We start from the raw sequence: 8525 nt of genomic DNA on the forward strand, positions 1-8525 counted from the left end.
CCAGCCTACCCTATATCTAGTAAGAACTAGAACATTCGCCAAAGTTCTAGAAACGTTGCGTCACAGTAGTCATGTGACTTGATGACGCAACATCCCCATCGTAGGATGAAGAGGCCTAGCTAGAACAAGCAGTGATACAGCTGTTTTGTAGGATGAAGAGGCCTAGCTAGAACAAGCAGTGATACAACTGTTTTATAGGATGAAGAGGCCTAGCTAGAACAAGCAGTGATACAGCTGTTTTGTAGGATGAAGAGGCCTAGCTAGAACAAGCAGTGATACAGCTGTTTTGTAGGATGAAGAGGCCTAGCTAGAACAAGCAGTGATACAGCTGTTTTGTAGGATGAAGAGGCCTAGCTAGAACAAGCAGTGATACAGCTGTTTTATAGGATGAAGAGGCCTAGCTAGAACAAGCAGTGATACAACTGTTTTGCCATTTCTGCTAAATATTTCTACTCGACTGCTACACCTCTTCACTTCCGATCCACTTCCCCTGTCTTAAAACAATTTTATTGCAGAATTAGGCTATTGAAAATCCTCGTAGAGATATTGCTCAATTTTAAAGCAACTTTGTGCGTGTTTTCAAGAGAAAAAAGATGGAGGAGTGCAGTCTCCTTGATATAACATGTAAAACTTTTGAGGTAAGACATTTAATGTGCATTACAGGAACTTAAAAAAGAAAGCCCATTATGGAGTGAGAGATCACTTTTACTTGTAGACTTTCACCGGATTTGCCAAACTTTTATCAAGGGCAGAGCTGGATATGTAATTTATCTATCAAAAAAATTAGCCAAATTACATATCCACTTAATTTATGTGAATGGTCACAATATGGTGGACAGAAAGCATGAAAATACCGATCACATGCCTCCTATAGGAGCAAGAGATATGCGAACACTAATATTAAGCTAAGAGGATTAAGATAACAATAAGAATTGTAAAATTAAATACTTTTTTTTCTCCCGCAAGGCATATCATTCTCACTATGAGTGAATCTTAGTTGAAAACAATACAACAACTGCACAAACATATTGTAAATTCCATGATCATAAGACATTTCTAACCACTGTGTTCGGCAATAACGGTACCGCTAATTTCACATGAATATTTTGTAACAACTGCATAACTTTGTTTCGGGTAAATAAGTTTTTGTTTCGTGTCAGCGCAAACCTACATAATAAACTATCTGTGGGTGTACATGGTTTTACCAAAAAACGTTTCGATTGACTCTGATCGCACAACATCCCACGTCTTATCCCGTGACTAACATTTTCCCTACATCTCATGACATGCGACATACTGAATGCTATTATAATCTGACACACGACGTTCCACTTGTTATCAAATGACTCGCGACAGGATAATAATTACCAGATTAACGAGATTCCCACTGTCCCTATCTACTATCTAGCGAAACCACAGCCAAGGGAACTGGCTTGGAAAAATCAGCGTGAAAAGAAGACCCTGTTGACCCATGATTCACTCACCAGAAGCTTTTAGTCAGAGATGAGACAATTTCCACCAAGTTGTAAGTCTGTAAACTAACCGCTGATCCACTAGGTGGCCAGGTTTGTTTCTTTACCGAATTTTGCGCAGATACTCGATGGTTATCTGTGCTAGCCGTCTCTACTTCAGAAATGATGTATTAGAAAAGCAGCTAGTCAACACCACCCACAATTGGACTACTAACTACCAACGAATAGTGGGACTAAGTGTAACATAATAAAGCCCCACGGCTGAAAGGGCGAACACGATCGGTGACGGGATTCTAGCCCACGACCGGCAGATTGTGTGTCGAGCACCCTCACCACCAGGCCCTAAGAGTGCCAGGTAAAGAAAGTACGAGAGAATGAATTACTGCATCAACCACATGTATAAAATAAACCAGCTTAGCAATTCTCCAGTTGAAGACTGGTAAATATGTAAGTTATTCAAGTTATTCAGCATTTTGCCACTTTTCAGTTGTTAACGTCATTTTACAAATTAATTCGTTAAAAAAAAGAGCGGGAAATATCTAACTATGTATATTTTAACTTGCAAAATATATTCCACGAGCTTATCACATGGCTGTTTTTTTTTTCAATTGTTATTTAGAATTAAAAATAACGGGCAAGGTTTTGGTTAGACCTGAAAAAATATCAAAATAAGCAAAATAACAAGTATTGTTATAATTTGTAACGCATCTGGCCAACACTGCCACGATGGGTTTCAACGTTGTATATGTAACTTGCACCATCAAGACCTTTCACTTTTAGTACCCAAGGTAGCTCACAACGAATGTGTGACTTTAATACCGGGATAAAAATATCATCATATAACTGTAACAAAACTGATTTTGGGTATAAAAGTTAAAATGTTTAAAATACAAAATTACTTTGAATATACGAACCTAGTCTTGTCTCCCGTTGCTACACTCAAGAAACTCAAACTGAAAATACACGTGGTATAGCACGTGATCATTGCATGGTGGATAGCGCGACGTAGTACGTCACCAGCGCATGCTCAGTTAAAGCGTCTGAGTGTTACAGAATCTTCTCGCTAGCAATCGATATTGTTAACAAAAGCAAAGTTGCCAAAATTAAAAGCAAATTACAGCGTGAGCTTCACAATTTTGGATACTTTTTTGCACGTAAACACGTTGTGATCTGTGTAAATATCTATGTTACTCTTGTGATCTTTTAGATGCTCTAAAGCTTTTACGAATAAAATAAGGAAATGTGCGTGAATTTTTTTCTCTCTTTGTTTTCCAATTAAATATTTAGATACAAGTCCTAAGAAGCGGGCAATTTTGTTTCAAAACCCTGACAAGCTAGACTCTGGAATCGTATTTCATGCAGGTGCTTCTGCAATTAAGTAAATAAATTAATTCAAAGCATATTGTATAATAACATACTAATACAGATTGGTATAGACATAAATTTATGCATATAATATAAAAATGAGTCATCACTTTACCTTTATCTTCGAGCAGATTTCTCTCGCATTTCTGCGGGACAAGATCGAGAAGATCTCTTCTGTTATCACAGTGAAACGATCTTCTCTGGCTAAACTACGAAACTAGGATTTTAAAATAAAACGCTAGGGGGAAAACTCGTGCTTCTCGTAATGAAAATTTTTTGGTTTTTGTATTTTGTATTTGAAATCTTAAAATTTATGTAAAGGCAATTCTATGCATATAAAGTAATTAAAACAGTTACGTGACTTGCCTAGACTACATGCGTAAGAAGTTAGGTACCTAGAGTTCAAGATGAATCTAATGATCGTGTGGGGGCATCTCCTTGCCTGTGAAGTTAAACCTATTCCACAACACGAGATACCCACTAAATATTTCTAGTACAAAATACACTTTGGGTCTACCCCCTTGTGGCACAGTGGTATGTATGCGGACTTATACCGCTAGAAACCGGATTTCGATACCCGTGGTGGACAGAGCACAGGTTTGTGCTTAACTACAAAAAACAAGACAAAAAATTTTGAGCGGAATGGTGTGATGGAAATAACAAACTGAGCGACTTATCTAATAAGGGACGTCAGATCTAGCGGCGCTTTCAAACCTGGTTATCGGGGGGGGGGGGCACGTATTAAAACTTAACTGGGTGACGGTACCGGTACTTTAAGTGCCTGCAGACAAATGAAGAAATTCACACACAAAACCTTGACACATAAACACTGCTGTCTGAGATGGGGTTCTGAGGGATGAAAGATCCATTCCCCAAATACTTTTCCCTTTGCAATGCATAGTACTCTCTACACCCACTCTTCCCTTACGCATATGATGACGTTGTTTGTACTTCCCTATTCCTAATTTCATTTTTGCATAAATTAAAAAAGTTTAAAAATGCTTCTCATGCACGCACATACGTTATTGTTCTAATTATATAGATATACTAGAATCTCATCACGCTGGTGTTCAAACGTATTTTTTTTTTTTGTATACCGTATTGTAGTTTATCAGTCTGTTTTTCTTTCACTGTAAACTCTACAGATGACATATGCTAACTTAACACACGGTTTCTATGGTAACAGCAGGGAAGCATATTCAATCGGAAACTGCTAGAGATAGAGGAAAGATAACATTATGTACTGTGACAGGAAATGCCCGTTCTAGAATAATCAAGACATCGTTACGTATGCTTCTACGGACAAATGACGCCTTTAACTGCATATAAAACTCTCAGACATGGCCCGAGATATGAAGATAACTTTTTTTAAGGATCTGAGAACTTCATTAACCAGTATGCCACATAAAGTTCCAGAAAATAGAAAACGTTCAGTTTCACCGACACTGTGTATATAGACTAATCAAGGTTAAGTCCGTGTTGGTAGGTTTCAAAGTGAATGCCAAGGTAAACCCAGTTACAATAACCTTGGAAATAGTAACAATGTGATAATTGAGCAATATCGTCGTATTTTGTCCATACACAACTTACCTTCATTCAAATAAGTATTTCTAAATTTTCATGTAGGCGTTCGGTCTGTAGACAGTGTCATCCTTGTAAGTCAATGGAGAAATGTCCTCAATTTGCACTGACAAAGGTTACACTATACAAGGCTTATTTCACAGACTTATACTTGCGTGGCCCTGTTTCTATGTCATGCCCTCCTGGAGTAGGGTTATATTCATTCGAAGGCGTGATATAGAGTCTTTTGGAAATTGTATGAGTTGGGGGTTTATCTTTTTTGAATATGTTTTATAGGAATTAATATTGGCATAGGTAATTTAAGGTTTTTGAGATACCTGATTTTACCTGGTCTGACTTAACAGAGTGGTGCTATATTATGCTTGATCCTGTGGTTTTCCTGTGCGAACGTGATCCTGCTTTGCTCCAGAAGTAATCCAGAAGCTGACCAGTAAGTTGGAAACATACAGTTTACACTTTAATGTCAATATTAATTTTGTTTTCTGCATAACATATCTGGATCCTTTTTTTATGGACACTTGAAACTTGAAATGTACCCAAATAACACAGGCTAAATTATCAGGTTACATTTTAATGCCATAACCAGAGTTTATTTTCGATGTGCTTCTTTTTCCATTTGACCCTCTGGTGCTGTAAAGTTTATAAACATTATTATTAGGGAAGAGTACTTTCTGAGGTTATCCACTGCACACAAGGATGTTAAGAAAGAGGTAGCGATACTGTTGAATGTGTAAGTGATATTCTATGGTGCATTACATATGAGCATGTTGGTAAAGAGGTAGTGATAATACCAAATGTGCAAGCAATATAACATGATTTATTGCAAATGCAATCCAGTGTGAAGTCGCCATATTGCTGATATAATAGAATTGGTGGACTAAACATATTGTTTTCTGTCTGTAATGCAGGCTGCACTTGCTCCAATAGTTTATGAAATGTTGTATATGCAAGACTGCTTACTGTAAGCGTTATTATTTAGTTTATTATGTGGTTGAATATTTAATGATTGTTTAGTTTTTAAGACAGGACTGTTAAAGATGGATTGTTTTAAAAGTGTTAGTTGTGACAAATTTCGTAACGTAACTCTGTACGAATCGTACGTTGTGTTTGCAATTACATTTATTAAGATTGTTGACGTTACCTTAACTGAGTATTGTTACATTATAGCGCTGCTCGCGTAATTTGACGAAAATTCGAGGCCTCCGTGAACAAGATATATATAGGTGGCTCGCGAGCGCAAGTTAAATAGTAGAAAGTAAAGTGAAGTCAAGTGAGAGGTAATTAGACAGATCTAAATTGAGTGATTTGGCAGTTTAGCCATGTTGGACGATTTATAAAAAAAAAAAGTAGAGGAAAAGTAAGTAAAGTTCAGTCAGTCAAAAGTTAGAAAACGTGAAGTTAGCTGGCGTTTGAGTGATTAGCCATAACGGGCAATATTTTAAAGTGAGTTTCACAGTTTAGTAGAGATAAGGAAAATATTTTATTTTGCAACGGTTGTTCTAAAGTATTTAAACCTGCCTGTGTGGACTTTAAACAAAAATGAGACAATTATTTAAGGTTGAAGATACAGCTATGGTATTCACTGATAAAATAGGAGAAAAATAATTCGCCTTGTCAACTGGATTCTAAAGTAATTGAATCCGCCTGAGTGGACTTTTGACAAGAAAAGAGAATTATTTAGAGTTTTAGATAAAACTGTGATTTCCCATAGCGTAAAGAATTTTTGTACATACGTTGGACTTATTTTGAATATATTATTTTAAAACAAGTGGATTGTGTGCTGTCCGTTTATTGTTCGAATTTATCGCCAACAAGTCACAGACACCTACTGTAGAAAAATCCCAGCCCACATATGCATAAAAACCTGACATGAAGTGTTTTTTTAATAACCTTTTATGTTTTTAATTAAATGCCCGAAAAAGAAACACGTAAAAAATGTGATTATTTCAGTATATTTTGAGTATATTTTAATGTATTATATATATATATAATATTGTTATGTCTCTGTTCGTTTGTTAATTTCCCGTAGAAATTCTTTCCGAGAAACTTCAGTGATACAAGTCCTTTCTTAAATAAAACTAGTTTATTCTTTCTCAATACAACTTTGCAATACACTTAATTTCCACAGTTACTTTAAGTTAAACACACGCACGATAATTCACAACGAACGATTCACGCAGTTTACTTACTACCGCGCTTGAATAAATTGTCCTTCTCTGTCTCTGCCTGTCTGCAATTCTATATCGATTCATTGTCTGGCGCACTTATATACAAGAATAGAGGGCGCCTAGCAAATACTGGATTATTCGTAATGTTCCCCGATCTTTCTAGAACTCATTACGTGTTACGGCCCGGCATGGCCAAGTGGTTAAGGCACTCGACTCGCAATCTGAGGGTCGCAGTTTCAAATCCCTGTCACACCAAACATGCTCGCCCTTTCAGCTGTGGGGGCATTATAATGTGACGGTCAATCCCACTATTCGTTGATAAAAGAGTAGCCCAAGAGTTGGCGGTGGGTGGTGATGACTAGCTGCCTTCCCTCTAGTCTTACACTGCTAAATTAGGGACGGCTAGCGCAGATAGCCCTCGTGTAGCTTTGCGCGAAATTCAAAAACCAAACAAACAAAATTACGTGTTACCAGGTCACGTGACTTTCGCTGTCGTAACAATATATATATATATATATATATATATATATATAAGGATTGTATCATATATTTGTACATTTTGAAAAATATGTATTTAATTCAGATTATTTATGTTTAGTTGGAAAGTGTTAGTTGAACGTTTTTGCTATAGATTATCTGTACAATTACACCGGTAGAAGAAAATAATAAAAAAGGCAAAAACAGAAGAGTTCAAGTCTTAGTATTTGTATTCACAGGTGGAAAGTTGTAGGTGTTTTGGTTAAATATATGATACTCAAACGGTGCCACCTCGAAACTTGTATATTTTGCTAATAATGTCACATAAAATTTGAAGTTTGGATATATTTGCGTACCTGTAAGTTTATTGAAGATACTATCTTTATGTTTCTATTTAAATTACAAAATATTCTTCTTCAATACATCGTAATGATACAACATTCAAACATAAATCCAAGATTAAATGCACTTATGAATAGTTATTTTATATATAACATTATGTAACATATAATTTGCATTTTTTACTTCATCGATTAGTATTAATAACATCAAAGAGATTTAATTAAGTAGAATAAATTAGCGGATTTTTTGTACAAAAACCTACAGAACATTGGTTGAAAAAATTCTCCTAAAAAATGCAAAACTTGTATCTTATTTCAATATGAGTTCAGTAAAGTTGACCAAGCAAAAGTAAAGATTTTTATTTCCAGCAATAAAAGTGACTTCAGTATTTGAATTCAAGATCCTTACGCGACCATGAAACATTGGACTAAACTCAAAAATATAAAGTTGTATATGAAATTGCACAGGGATCAAAATACTTTATTTTGAAATAAACCTTCGACAAGAGAATGAAGTTTCTTTTCACTTGTCTAGATAACATAGAGAACCCCTTACCCACCTCCATTCTTTTAAGAAACATATTTCGTATGTGCAACGTAACTTTTTGCACAATAATGTTTGGTTTTAGTAAATGTTGCTAGCGATACACCAAATGGTTTACAAAGGCAACTTTTACAAGGTAAATAGCCACCCTAGTGGCTCAGCGTTAAGCTTACGGACTTACAATGCTAAAATTCGGAGTTCGATTCCTCTCGGTGAACGGGATGCAGATATTCCACAAGTTAAGCATATAATCTGTTTTTGTTTGTATTCGGCCTATAATGTTTATGAAATAAATCATAGTGACCTATACACAGCGTGGTCACAAGTAAATAGACACCACCTTTTAGGAAAAAAATAAAATTTTCAGTCATATTCACATGAATTGATATTTACAATTTAATTAATATCTAGTAGATCTTCCTTTTGCTTCGTGGAGTTCGTTGATCCTTTGGGACATCGTGAGAATCATCTCGTCAATTTTAGATTTTGGGATTTTCGCCCACTCTTGCTTCAAAACTTGGAGTAGATCGCTCTTCGAAGTTGTTGTTTTTTTTTTTCGTTTTTTGACTTGCCAGTT

At 35.8% G+C, this 8525-nt stretch overlaps 1 protein-coding gene across 3 annotated transcripts in view; it reads right to left on the reverse strand.

The window, feature by feature from the left end:
* LOC106468731 (inositol-3-phosphate synthase 1-A-like) overlaps window positions 1-3036 on the reverse strand; it is a 14523-nt gene extending 11487 nt beyond the window's left edge. The window contains exon 1 of one of the 3 annotated variants that reach the window (XM_013929176.2): window positions 2953-3036. The gene's annotated coding sequence lies outside the window, so the exon portion shown is untranslated. Of the gene's footprint in view, window positions 1-1484; window positions 1637-2386; window positions 2432-2952 lie in introns of those variants that run through there. The other 2 variants (XM_013929174.2, XM_022397094.1) reach the window with 2 other exon arrangements.
* Window positions 3037-8525: the final 5489 nt, after the last annotated feature.

This window comes from Limulus polyphemus, unplaced genomic scaffold, assembly GCF_000517525.1.
Source record: "Limulus polyphemus unplaced genomic scaffold, Limulus_polyphemus-2.1.2 Scaffold3138, whole genome shotgun sequence".
NCBI classification, from domain to species: Eukaryota; Metazoa; Arthropoda; class Merostomata; order Xiphosura; family Limulidae; genus Limulus; species Limulus polyphemus.